The 13,302-nt window shown below is 46.5% G+C and overlaps 1 protein-coding gene across 1 annotated transcript in view; it reads left to right on the top strand.

Annotated features, from left to right (window-relative positions):
* Positions 1–13,302, top strand: part of HSD17B12 (hydroxysteroid 17-beta dehydrogenase 12) — an 82,092-nt gene that overhangs the window by 1,165 nt on the left and 67,625 nt on the right. The gene's annotated exons all lie outside the window — the stretch shown is intronic.

The raw sequence follows: 13,302 nt of genomic DNA on the forward strand, positions 1-13,302 counted from the left end.
GTGTCCTGCGGACCGGCGCCTCTTGAATCCTGGGCCGCCGGCGGCCGCAGCGCGGGGCCCTTCCGAAAAGGGCTGCGGCACCGGGGGCCGTTCCTGGTGAAGGGGGGGACGGTGGCCACGGCGTTGAAGTGGCATCCCGAGAGCGCGGTGGGAGCACAGCCGAGGCTGTCACCGGGGGCCTGGCAGCGCTAACTTTACTCAGTTCTCCGATTCCTGGCCACGGGAACCGTGCTGGGGAAAGAACGTTCCTTCCATCTTAGTCTGCTCCAGTGGCTTTTAAGTAATGATGAGGAATTAGGGACAGCTTCTCCGCCAGTGTAACGGATCAGGCCAAGAGAATTTTTAAATCCATTCCTGCCAAAGGCAGTGGGAAGGGAAAGTCCTGTGTCTGGTTGGGAATTGATAAGGCGGGACATAAAAATAATTTCAGGCTGCAAGAGCTGTGAGTTTGAGATGAGGTGATGACTTAAAAGGCTGCAAAATGTACTCCCTTCCCTGAAGGGGAGTAGGAGGACATCAAGTGCTTAGACTCTGCAGTTGCTTCTAGGTGGCAGACCTGTAGGTACAGCAGCCCCGCAACAAGCTGGGAGGGTGCGGGGCTAATCATAGAACCACAGAGCATTTTGGGCTGGAAGGGACATTAAAGTTCTACCCCCTTGCCACGGTCAGGGACACCTTGCACTAGCCCAGGTTGCCCAAAGCCCCGTCCAACCTGGCCTTGAACCCTTCCAGGGAGGGGGCAGCCACAGCTTCTCTGGGCAACCTGTGCCAGGGCCTCACCACCCTCACAGGAAAGAATTTTTTCCTTAATGAACGTGGTTCCCTGTAACCTCTGCAGCAGCCAACACAGAACTCGTATACGACCATGTGGTTGGGTAACTGAACACCTGCTTGTGTGAGACACCAGTGAACCACAGCGCTACTGGCAGTGTGTGTAATCGCAGAGCACGTTATGGGTTCTGCCTGCACAGGCTTGAAATACAGCAGCAGCACTTGGGACAAGTTAAGGCATTACCTACACACGGTTAAGGCCCAAGCTAGAGAAATGATGTACCTGTTAAAGGTATGGTCGTCACAGGAGACCCAAAGCCTTTTGATTTTTTGATGTTGGTTTTGAACATATTACTGCATCATCAGTTGCCTGCTGACCTGTGGTTCATCACAGAAGTTTTGGTGGCCACTTTAGCTTGTACTGCGTTGTTTCAAACATGGAAGTTCACAGTGCTTGAGCCAAACGCCAGCTTATCAGCTGGAACCATGAACTGTAGACAGCAGATCTTCCCTCAGTCACATCCTCAAACATCCCATGAACAAAAAACTGCCATGTGGATGTCCTCTGTTGCTGTCTTGCTCAAGGGCAGGCAGTCAGTGGGCCCTCGTGTGTGGTTGATGGCAGCACACAAAAATTTAACCTTCTTTTTACCATGATCATGTTCCTCAAGGCATGGAGAAAGAGGGGCGTTGGCAGTACAGCCAAATTCCCTGTGTTTGTCATTCCTGCTCTGAAGTGAGAGCACTGCTGCAGCCTCAAGGAGGATGGAGAAGTAGGTGCCAGCTGACTTGGACCTGAGCTGTAGAAAGACATGTGGCCATTGTCAGCCTGCTGTTGTACATCCTCTGTGTGCTCCTGAGGCAGGCAAGACGCTGCTTTACTGGGGCAGCTGCTGTTGTCTCAAGCTGAAATGAGGAGGTTTTCTCAGTCTAAATGAGCACTGGGGTGGTTTGCCCCGAAATGCAATGGGGCACCAGCAATAGGCTGGAGAGGTTCTCAGTTTTCTCTCCTCTTGGAAAGGAGGATGAAGGCACAGCTGCGGAAGTGATGGGTCACCTTGAGAATTAGCAAATTACTAAGTCATACTGTAGGAAGAAATGCATTTCCTCCTCTCCTGGTCTTTTTAAAATCAACGGGTTTGATGCTAATTAGCTGCTGTGATTACTGTGACAATGCATTCTTTCTACTGCACAACTAAAAAGGAACTTCACATAAAGTAGAAAGCCCCTACAAGCCCTTTTCTAAGGGCTCCTTACTGCCCTTTAACTCTTCCGAAGGTCAGAAATTGAGTTGCAAATTCTTCACTCCTTTTCTTACTGTTTTTTTTTTTGTTGTTGTTGTTGCATATATGCAATTGCTGCTGTCTCTGCTCTAATTTGCTGATATTTAGAAAGAGAGGGTGTGAGGAGGAGGAACTATGTGAACCAGTAATGAACGCTGAGAAAATTAAGTTTGTACTACTTTAAATAACAGCTGTTTGGAAAAAAAAAGAAATTTTTCTATGGACATGGTTATGTATGAAGGTCTGTGTGCGGCTTTTCTGGTTTTCTCTCCCCATAGCTCCCATCTGGCTTGGTTTTGGCTACCGTACAATTTGGGTGGATGTTGTTTCGATGTGGGATTTCTGGGTGCATCTTGAGAATACAGTCAGAATTCCTGGGTCAACTGCTCTGTACCTTTAATATGCCTCATAAATTGGTAACAGAAGATGAGAATAACAGCTCCCTTGCTTGGAAAACAGTTTAGCTAAGTAAACCACAGACTCGACAGGAGCAGAGTGCCAAGGAATCATTCTGAAATCACCAAGAATACAGCAAAGATGTGACTGTTCCCCTGCCTTCCTCTAGACAGGCAGATCTGTTGGCACAGCGCTGGTAGTTGTGATCCACAGTGGTATTTCCTTAGGTCGGATGAGTGTCCCCTATTCTTCTCCCGTCGATGGTGGTGGCAGGCAGCCACCTTGCTTCTCTGCCATTGACAGTTGGGTGTATTCTGGAGTACAAAGTGTCTGAAGCAGGGAACCGCCTGCTGCTGTCACAGCTCCCTTTTGGAGAGTTGCCGTATCTCCTATTTTAGGAAACCGCCTCTTCTTCTGCAAAACATGAAATCGTTTTTCTGCCCCTTCCCTTCGGTAACTTGGTGAAATGAAGTCAAAATCCAATGGTGGTTCTGACTGGGAGACCTCTAATCCAGCCTTCTGCTCAGAGCAGGGTCAGCTGTGAGATCAGACCAGTTTGGTATATGCAAATAATCAGCATTGTATATTCAGAATAGACCAGTACTACAAGTTGATCTCATGCTCTGAAACTTCTAACATCTTGGTCATGTCAGATATTTAAACTTTTCTTCCTTTTTTCCTGGCTCAAAATTGCAAATATGTTTTTTTCCCCCCTCAATTTGCTGTAACTGAAGTGATGCGTTAACTGGAAACAAAGTTTATTTTGACTGTGTAATTGGCCATATGACACTCTGAAAGTCCTGTTTTCTTTCAAGCCTCTCGGTGACTTAGAAAAGCACCCACTTCTTCCCCCAGTGCCTTTGGTACAGGCATGGTTGAATAATTGTACATTTAGTGATCACAAAATGTCTGATAGTGATGATGCTTTCTCATGTGGTGAATACAGCTGTACAGTTGTATTGGGGCCAAGAAATGTTTGTGAAGATGGGCTTGCCTTAATTAAGCTTCTTGGGAGTTTATTCACTAACATGCAAAAATAACTAAATGTGGGCAATTTTCTCTAGATTGCTTAAAAAAGAATCTGTAAGAGGTCATTAATCAGGATGGTGCTCTCAACTGCCTCTAACTTTCTGTAATTTGGTTTTAGACAAAACCCCCTTATTCAGTCTTAAACCTTTCTTTTCCTGTGTAAATGTTAAACAATAAGTTCTTTCATCAGCAGCAAAGCCGGGTGAAGCTCACTCTCTGTTCTTGTTGGCTTCTTTTACTTAACGTTGGCTACAATTGGCTATGCAGAGGCCAGCGTCTAAAACCAGCTATTTTTAGATCAGTGCTACTAAGGGAGGCACAAAAAATATATGTAACTGGGTACTTGCAGTGGAGTAGATAAATATTTGTGTCTTTACAGTCAGGTCTTTTTAAAACTAAGACCATGTGGGGTGATTCCCGAGCTCAGTTTACTAACTAGGAAGCTGGGGTAATAACAAGCTCTAGACCAGACCTTAACAATAATCTTATTAGATTAATAAAATGTGATGCTTACGTGAAGAGGTAGAAATGACAAGCTGGATTTTGTGATTGTAAATGGTTTGAATTAGATTCCATCGATACAATTATGCTTCCTGTGGTCCCTGGAAACAGCATTTTATAAAACAAACCCCGATCCATGTGAAGTTCTTGGGACAACTTTAATGAAATAAATTGGATGAGAAATGATTTTAATGACAATTAGAACTCCATACGAAGGACGTTCACTTCAGTGCTGAGCAGGTGGTAACTTGTTGATAACTTTGAGCAGCTTTCACAAGCGATGTCATTTTTCAAGCTCCTTAGCATCAAGTGAAATAGCTGTTACCTGAAGGCTTTTTTGTTTTCTGCGAACAAGTTTCAATCCCTGTTGCGCAAATGAGTGTAATCTTGCTCTGCAGGCGTTTGGCAACGTGCAACGATAGTTGACAGACCACGTCATAAATCACTGTTGCAGATTAAAACAGCCAGCCTAGTGCAGTGTATGGTGAGGTTATAGTTAGTGGGGAAACGAAGGGAGTTTCAACTTCTTCACACCGCTCTGTGCAGGATGTGAGAGGAGAGGCTCTGCGCAACTCCCTCTTCTCCCCACACCCGAGTGCTTGACTGGTGTGTGTGGAGCTTTGGGAGAGCTTTTGGTTCCCTCTCTTTGTTTAGTGAAACCGCTTATTCAGGCCTTTATCATCTTCAGCACTTCAGATCCATGGCGAGGGTTTTCTAGGCCTGTTCTCAATACACAAACACTTCTACCCTTGTACAAAATACAGTGTGCCACTACTCAACCCGAAAAGTAACGTTAAGAACGTATGAAAACATACCAGCTTCTTATAACTCTTGACCATGACAGCTCAAGTCAAACTTGCAGCCTGAACTTGGAGCATGTATTGTTTTTTCGTATGGCTCTGCAAAGCACTTCTGAGGGGTTACCGCACAGAAACGTGGCTCTGGAAACGATCTGGTGCAAGCATCCTACTCCTGTCTGAACTTCCCACAAGTGCTGTGCTTGTGTGTGTGGCTTTTTCTTTTCCTGTTCACCATGTAATGTTTCTCAGTTTCCATCCTAAATTTTCTTTGGTAAAAAAATTAGTTGTCTTCCTTTAGTCATCTATCCTACTCATAGCTTCTAATTTAGAAGACTCCTGTCAGTGTGTCTCTCCAGCCTGCTCTTTGTTGGACTAAGCAAGTGCTGCTCTTGCAGAGCAGCCTGGGAGAGGTGAGATCACCGGCCTTGTGGCTCTAGGCTTAGCAGCTTGCACTGTGTGGTACTTCAGTGGGCTGCCATTCCAAAAAGATCAGGTTTGCTCTCTGGACAATATAAAGGAGTGAACCATACTCTCCTCTGTTTTCTACAATTTTGCTGTCTTTCTGCTTCTTGATTGCTTCTTTTAGGTTTTTTTCCTTTGCCTATGATGTTACTGACAGTTTAAAATGTCTGCTTAGTAGAATTGCTCAACACTTGTTAAGTGCTCCTTCTTGCACTCTCCGGTCAGAAGGGGAGAGGGAGAGCCCAGAAGTCCAGAGTCTTCAGTTCTGCTGCGTCCCTGCTATTGGTCTTCAGCACTTTGCTTCTGGATTGTCAGCACCACCAGGCTCACAGTCTCCAGCTCTGGTTTGATTCGGTGTGAACGCTTCCATTCTCCTGTTTTGTTGAGAGATGCTTTTCATTTTTCAAGAGAAATTCTGGGTGGAACTGTTCAGTAACACAGAGCTGATGTCACTGGGGAACTGGAATTGGAATGTGAACAGGCTTTGCCATGCTTAACTGCAAGAACAGATATGCATGTGAAGGAGAGTTAGATGCTGTAGTATGGTCTCTCCACCTCTTAAAAAAAACCCAACCAACTAGTGGTGGGTGAAGGACAGATGTTATTTACTTTAAGGTGAAAGGAATACCCATCTCTGATAAACAGCCTGAGAGGAAATGCTTGAAAATTTATTAGCCCAGCAGATGAATAGCTGTGTTTTTAAGCTAGCTCATTCTCTCGACTTTGTGTGTATTTAAAAGTAGGAGTACTTGTAATGGAAACCAGTTACTTAAAACTAGGGAATTTATGCAAGGATGTAATCTAGAGAAGTATCGTTCTCCAGTTTCTTTATATCACTTTTTTGGCCGGTGTAGTGCCCTCCCCTTTGGGAAGGTTACCTGTGAAGCACCTGGGTGAAAGCAAGGAGAGGCCTTGTGTCGTAGCGAGGAGCACAGAAGTGTCTCCAGCAAAGTCCAACTGGAATCGTGCTGGGTGTTAGAGCCACTTGGGTAAGTGCACTCCTGTGTAAGGAGCAAGTGAGCTAGCAGGAGGTCCTGAGGGTGTGAGGGCAGAGCTGAGAGTTTGGGGAAAACTGCAGTCGTTTACCACCTGGGAATTACTTTTTGGTAGGTGGGTGAAACATGTTGTTCTTGGTCTTCTGAACAGTTTCGTTCCTAAGCTGTAGGGTTGAGATGACCACCTCTGCTACAGAAGGGATGGTGGACTAATTAGGAAGGGTATTTTCTTACTAACGAAAGTGCCAGGTGTGGTTCTTTGGGCTTGTATGAGAACACAAATGTGGGTTAAACAGCCTAGCTAGTGGCTAAAGCATCTCATGTTGTGTTGGGCTTGCATGGTTGAATCACTTGCCTAATTAGATTTAGGGTTGCCGTTTGTGACTTCAGGTGACTTCTGTTGCTCACTTATTGGTAGGCTTTAGGAAACCTAGGTTCCTAGGGTAGAGCAAAACACTTTTCAAATTGAGTACATTAGTATCTGAAAATGCTAGAATTAGGGCTATTTGACTTCCTTCCCCCGTAGTATATTTAATTGCACAAGGATTCTACCTTAAATCTTCTATTTTTTGCCTCCTGATTATTTAACCTTAATGTAGTTTTTTTTTTTCAAATCTGTGCAACTTCTCAGATTCCTGAAGTCTAGAGCAGTACACCATCACCCACTGGGTGAGTCATTAGCAGAGCTGAAATCCTGATCCACAATACAAGCTTCGCCAGCTAACACTGGAAAAGAGCTATATGCAAAATTTCCTACTGAGCTTTTAATTTACTCCCCTGCCCTCAGCAACAGATGGTGACACCTAACACCCTGGGGTTTGATCGTAGGTTTTGAAAGGAAACCTCTGGGGTAGCAGTTCTTAAAACTGAAGATGAGATGTCCAGAAGCTGAGCCTCAGGGAGAATGGTGCCTGTCCCTTTGTTTCTTGTACTTATTTTTCCATTTTTATGTCACACTCCCTGCTGCTTTCTCTCCTGAGGGTTCTTTCTTGTGTTCCTCTCATGACTCAGTTGCTTGTCCCAAAGAGGGTGTCAGGCAGCTGTGTGGCTCAGGTTGAGGCATGGTCTGTGTATGAGCAGTACTTAATGTGACTGTACAGGATTTGGTTTTGGTTGCTTGGTTTTTTTTTCTTCTGTTCTACCTCCTTCCTATTTTCTCCTCTTAAGTAGTCGTGAGCTGTGGTGTCCCAGGAGGGTGTATTCCATCAGTTACCCCAGTAGCTCAGGGACAGCTGCACTTCCACTTCTTGAGGTGCTCTATACTTACTGGACAAGGAGGAGCAGGGCTGAAGAGCTCCATTCTAAAGATGTTAATCACAAAGATTTTTCCAGAGGATTTTCATGTGTGTTAGAAAACTACCACTGAAGCAGAAAGAGAGAGAAGCTGTAATGAGAGAAGGGCAATGGGAGGTTGTGGGATAAGCGCAGTGGGGCAGAGGTTTTTGTTGTTGAGGAGAAGGAACTGTTGTGCAGAGACTAAAGAGTCTTGGTTTTTTTTCCAAAGTCTCTCATCCCTACTTTTAGAGGCAGAGGTTTGTGGAAATGTGCAATGGGGTGTGTAGGTATGGAAAGCAGTAGGCAGAGAACTATCTACAGTGTGACTGCTGCTACCCAACCAACACTTGCTGATGCTTGCACACTGCTCTTCTTCATACTCCACCGCTGGATTCTTGTTCCAACGAATCCCAAATTCACATTCCCCATCCATGTCCAGCCAATCTGTTCCTTTAAAACTCTTGCCTTGCATCTCTTCTGAAGCCTCTGCTTGACCTATTTCCCATGGGCTTTGGGCCCTGTGCTTCTTTCCCCAGGATTCTTACCCTTCCAGAAAAGGCATTTGATTTATAAACTCATTATTCACTAACAGTTATCACACATATTTTTTCTTGAAGAGGTATATATGCCCAGTATTCCTGGTGTCTGAGTCCCATCTGCCACAGGAACTTTCTGTCTCCAGAGTAGTGACTGAGTAGAGGTGATTCAGCACAGCTCACGCATCAGATCTCTTAAAAGGAGAGAGAAGCAGCAACCAACCAGGAGAAGGATATAGGGCACTGAAGGGTTGCTGCACTGCTGGAAAAAGCTGCTACCCTGTCAGTCGTTGAACAAGGAATTCGAGTTAGGTTTTCTTGGTGTTTGTTCCTGCTCTCAGATGTGTCTTGCATGTCCAACCCAGTATTTGTTTGGTGTGGCAGAAAGGGTCGTGTGTTCTGATCAACTTAAAATTGTGCTTAAAGGCAATTTACCTGTCCTAATACATACTCTTTGCTTCTGGCTCCTTGATCCCAATTCTGTCTTCAGATCTTTGTCAAAAATTCTGGTGCTCTGCAGCTTTGTGTTGGTTCCTAGGTTCTGATCTAAGATCCTCCATTTTCTGGACTGGTTCTTCACCTTTGCTATTTTTTGTCAATTCTAGTCGAGATCTGGGTGTTCACTTGCACTGGAATCCGTTTACTCCCCCTCTCAAGTGGTGTCCGTTGTCCTGACTTCGAACACTTTATCACTTAAGCCATGACATCAGTTTATGAATGACATCATCAGTCACAAGACTGGGTGCATGGTTTTACATCATGGCTTTCTGATCTAATTGTTTGGTGTGGGGAGACAAGAAGGTAGGTGGAGAGCTCTTCTACTTTTCTCCTTCTTGTGCTGGCACTGCTGCTCCTCTTGTTCTGTGGTGATCTAGTTAAAGAGTCTCTCCTGCAGAAGAGTGATTGCTTTTGGGTATTTATGCACCTTAGACTGCTTTGCTGTGGGTCAAATGAGTTCCAGTGCTGGTGTGACAGAAGGGAAACTCTGCAGTATCATGAAACTGTGTGTTGATGGTAGTTAAGCCCAGTGGTCATCTTGAGTTGCTCCAAGACCTGCTGTCAAAATAATTGCTTCTGGTCTAGGTGCTGGTCATGAGTTCTTGCTACTTCTCTTCTGTTGTCTCCGATCGGTGCTGGTGGTGGTGGTGCGAGTGAGGTCTGCTTGCTAGCATGGCTGACGATTAACTCTGCAGGAAAGACCAGCCACAGGGTTAGCTGGATCAGCCTGCTGGTTTGCTGTAAAAGTGATTGGTAATCAGATGCTGGGAAAGCAGGGAGGAATGGATGGTTGGATGACATCCTGCAGTGCTGGGTCCAGCTCTGGGGCCACCAACATCAGAAGGACACGGACCTGCTCAAGTGGGTCCAGAGGAGGCCATGAAGATGCTCGGGGGGCTGGAGCACCCCCCTGTGAGGACAGGCTGAGAGAGTTGGAGGGGTTCAGCTGGAGAAGAGAAGGCTCTGGGAAGACCTTAGAGCGGCCTCCCAGGACTTAAGGGGGCTACAGGAAAGATGGGGAGGGACTCTTGATCAGCCAGTGTAGGGATAGGATTGCGGGGTAACGGTTTTAAACTGAGAGGGTAGATTAAGATTAGATCTAAGGAAGACATTCTTCCCTGTGAGGGGGGTGAGGCCCTGGCACAGGCTGTCCAGAGAAGCTGTGGCTGCCCCCTCCCTGGAAGGGTTCAAGGCCAGGTTGGACGGGGCTTTGGGCAACCTGGGCTAGTGGAAAGTGTCCTTGCTTGTGGTAGGGGGGGTTGGAACTAGATGATCTTTAAGGTCCTTCCAACCCAAACCATACTGTGATTTATCCTGCAGCTATACTGGCTTAAACTGAGGCTAAAACTGCAGGAGGAGCCTGTTGTCACTTGGTCCCATCTTGATGGGCTATTCCAAAGTCTTGTTTTGCTCAATTCTTTGTGGGTCAAGGTGGGTGCCATGTATGCAGTCCTCTTGTGGGTATGCTGGAAGTTGCAGAGTACAGTTTTGGAGGTCCTTGCTAACAAGTTTTAACAAGCACCTTTCCTTTTCAAAGACTAGGATAATGGTCTTGTATTGATTTGCTAGTTAGGGAATTAATTTTAAGAAATACAACTTTTCACCACTCTCAGTTTTGCTACTCAGAAAGAACTTTCTGTGGCCTTAGACTTGGGGACAGACCAGTTGTATTGGGCTATATAAAACCTCAAATCCTGGTAACCAAAGTCTTGATGGTTTGCAGTGGTTGAAAATGAGGGTTGGGGTGGAAATCTGTTAATCCGGAAGCAATTTTGACTAAAATTTCTTGGCTTACAAAAAAAGAGGTGGATTTTCAAGCTGCCAGCTATGCAGAATTGTGGTAGGATCTCATCCCAGCTGGATTTGTCACTTCTGTGCTGTTGCTGGTTGTGGATAAAATCAAAGTGTAAAACTTCTGATATGAAACATTGCCTTGCCAACATATGAAAATAATGCATTTGCTCAGAGAAATGTTAGCGTGACATACCAGTATAGACTAGCTTGTTTCAGTCACTGTTAGTAAGCTTTGGATTGAAACCGTGTCTCTTATAAACTAACCTAGAATTTGTCTCCTTGCAGCTTTGCTTTTTTTATTTTTGCTTCTCAAACTTACTTATGGCGCGAATTTTTTACAAATGGAGGAAGTAGATCTGAGGAAGAATATATCGTATTTTCCAAATGCATATTCTTTTAAAATAGCCTTTACTGTAGAAGATGGGTTATATTTTCATTTTTAAAGCCTTATTTTGGGGGGAATTAATAGTATGACATGCATTTAAGGAAAGAGATGCTGATCGTAACTTTTAATGCTTGGTCCTGTCCTGGGTATAGTGCGTACTAGCTGTGAATTATCTGCAGCCTGAAGTTTTGCCCTTACTCCTAAATCTTGGAGCCATGATCAAGTTCTTAAAACAACTTGATTTCTTTTTTCCTCCTTAAGGTGTCTTAGTACCTTTGATGCAAACTGCTACTTCTAGCTACAGTGGCCATTTTTAACGTGAATGCTGTTCCTAAACGCAGTAGTGCATTAGTTTGCAGGTGGGGTGGGCTGCTCTGCCCACTGCTCTGGGCCCCAGCTGCCCTGAATTCAGAGTGCTGATGGCCTGGTGCTTGTGGGACAGTGGTATTTTGGTGAGGTGGCACTGGCTGTCTGTTTAAAGAAAGGTTTATGGGACCCGAAGGAGAGCAGCAGAGTTGCTGGAACAGTTCCAGTTGGCAGGAGGGGGGGGAACTTTGTGCTTTTTTTGAGAGATCTCTTGAGGGAGAGGCTGGAAGGACCTGGGGGTAATAAAGCTGTTATGACAGGCTGGTTCTGGTCACCGGACTAAAGGTACAAGGTGACTCTAGCAGAGGTGATATGAATAACCTCATTTGCTCTTCCTAGTGTCTGACTTCTAAAGAAGGGTTTTCTCTTGGATCAGAGAGAGGAGTCCAATAGTCTTCTCCCCCCACTCCTCCCTGAGTGGGACTGGCACTACTGGAAACCTTTTCTGTTGTTTTTTCCTCTAGTGGAAGCTGTAAACCTTTCTAAATCAGAAAGTCAGTCCTTGAGAAGTTGGGATAGGAGACCTGCAAGGACAGGATATCAAAAAGGGAGGAAAGCAGCAAATAGAAAAAGAGGGATGGGGCAGGAGGTTCATAAAGTCAAACAGGGAGCCAGAGGGTGCTGCTTTCCAGAGCATCCAGGCAGTTGTGCTGTTCTCCCTTTACAGCCTTACATCTGTGGACAAAGGGTGTTGCTGGAAATTCCTCTGAGCTTTCTTTTTATCTGAGCCGTGTCTGGTCAGCTTGCTTGGAGTGAGCTGGAGTCCTTGCACCCTCATGGCAGTGTGCTTGCCAGTATCCATTCACCTTTAGATGCTCAGTTCAATGTTTTTAAAAGACAGGGAGTTTTCTCTTCCTACCTCAATGACATCTTCCAGTGTAACAATCCATGGGTTTCTTCCCAGTGGATTCTTGCATGGATATTTCTTCACACAGTGTAAACACTTGCCCAGTATTACTGGCTGGGCCACACTGGGATTCTGGGGCATGTTACTACAATTTACGGTGGCCATCTCTAGTCTGGCGGGTCCTGTTCCTAAGTTGGAGGTTCACCAGCAGCTGGTTCAGCTAATTTGTCTAAGCTGATGCATTCCTCCCTTTCCCTGGTGTGCTAGTTCTTGTGTTTATCCGATTTTGTTCTGAACCATTTCTGAATGATGGCTGGCTAAAATCTATTTTTTGGCCGGTGTGGGGGAGAGCACAGTAGCCTGCTGCTGGCTTACTTAACTCCCTGCATTGTCTCACCGTGCTGCGGGACAAGTGCTAGTGACAACGCAAAAGAGGGTTTGGGAACCGATGGCTGAAAGTGGAACTAGGGAGAAAAGATGTGGCTGCAGTTGCATCTTGAGTGGATCTAGCAGGCTGCTGGTGAAGGCGGGGAGAGCTGCTCCCCCTTCCAGCAAGGACTTCCAGCACTTGTTTGAGTGGAGAACTCTAAATGCAAAGAGCACTGGGAAGATAGTGATGAAGACCTCGGACAGAAGCTGTGGGGCATCTTGATGGGGCAGTTGCTGCATTCTTGGTGTAAGTATCTGCAGAGATCTCCACCTTGGCGGGAGGAAGGCACGCGTTGAGGGCATGGTGAATACTGCTGGGTCAGTGCCAGTGCTCCCCAACAGAGCCAGGGCTTGGTGGGACCTGAAACTCATGGGAGGTGTGAGGGCTGGCCCTGGGTATGAGACAGGGAGCACCTGGGGCTGGCCGCATCAAGTTAAGGGTGAGCGCGCTGGACCCTCTGTGGAAGCCACCTGGGGGGCCTTGTGGGGCGGGTGGGCAGCGATGGGTGCAGGAATGTTGTCGGTTGTCTCGGTTCTTCATCCGCTCCTGCGGGCAGGGCTGTGGGGAATGTGCTGGTAGCTGGTCCTGCTGGAAGCCAGGCTCTCTGGAAGTGCCCACTGCTGGCCTGGAGTGGGGTTCCTGTCACACGTGTGTCTTTAGTGGCAGAGCACTGATCCTGCTGTGACGGGGATGGGACAGACTGGGGTGAAAGCACCAGGGTAAAAGCCTCGGGTGAGGCTGCCATGCCGAGCTGCTGCTTCCCTGCCCCGGTGGGGAGGGATAGAGGTGTACCTCGTGGGAGCAGGGGACCTCTGTCCCTCTGTCCCTCTGTCCCTCTGTCCCTCTGTCCCTCTGTCCCTCTGTCCCTCTGTCCCTCTGTCCCTCTGTCCCCGTTCCCGCCTGGCCGTGGCGCCGCAGCGCCCAAGGGACTAGT

This window comes from Athene cunicularia (assembly GCF_003259725.1).
Source record: "Athene cunicularia isolate RWA chromosome 5 unlocalized genomic scaffold, athCun1 chr5_part4, whole genome shotgun sequence".
Classification (NCBI taxonomy): domain Eukaryota; kingdom Metazoa; phylum Chordata; class Aves; order Strigiformes; family Strigidae; genus Athene; species Athene cunicularia.